Here is a 572-nt window from a genome sequence, read left to right as displayed (position 1 = left end):
ATTAGATCTAAATAAAAATAAGCAGCATCTCAGGCTTGACAAACTTTTCTGAGAATTCTTTTTTTCCCTACTCTGCAAAGAGCCCCTAGCGTGGGCTATGAGTCTGCCAGCTAATAGATGTGTCCGTGCAAAACTTATTCTGTGCTTTCTCTAATCACCACCTGAAATGTAGCTAAAGCACGAATCTAATTTATCTTAATATTCATCCTTGCACTTCGAGCAGTGTTTTGAGACCTTTTGTAGTTCATAAGCATTATGATTGGGTGTCCAGGATGTTGTGTGACACGTGACACCCTCAAACCTTGTTACGACTTGGGCACATTACCTGTCATGTAAATAAATAAATAAATAAATAAATAAATAAATAAATAAATAAATAAATAAAAGAAACATTATTTCTTGTGAGTATACTTGGCAAGTTTTCTATTTAAACTGCATATAAGCAGAGACAAAGCAAAACAGAACAAAAAACCTAGACTCAAATGCAGAGAACAAATTGGTGATTGCCAGAGGGGAAGTGGGTGGGAGGATAGGTGGAGTAGATGAAAGGGATGACAGTACATTTATCTTGG

General features: G+C 36.2%; 1 non-coding gene across 1 annotated transcript; it reads left to right on the top strand.

The window, feature by feature from the left end:
* Positions 1-231: 231 nt before the first annotated feature.
* Positions 232-333, top strand: LOC123798358 (small nucleolar RNA U13). Its single transcript, XR_006781273.2, has one exon. It is a non-coding gene; the product is annotated as a small nucleolar RNA U13 (small nucleolar RNA).
* Positions 334-572: the final 239 nt, after the last annotated feature.

The sequence above is a fragment of the Ursus americanus genome, chromosome 1 (assembly GCF_024610735.1).
Source record: "Ursus americanus isolate L20-20 chromosome 1, mUrsAme1.1.p, whole genome shotgun sequence".
Lineage (NCBI taxonomy): Eukaryota > Metazoa > Chordata > Mammalia > Carnivora > Ursidae > Ursus > Ursus americanus.
This window is presented reverse-complemented; position numbering and strand designations above follow the sequence as displayed.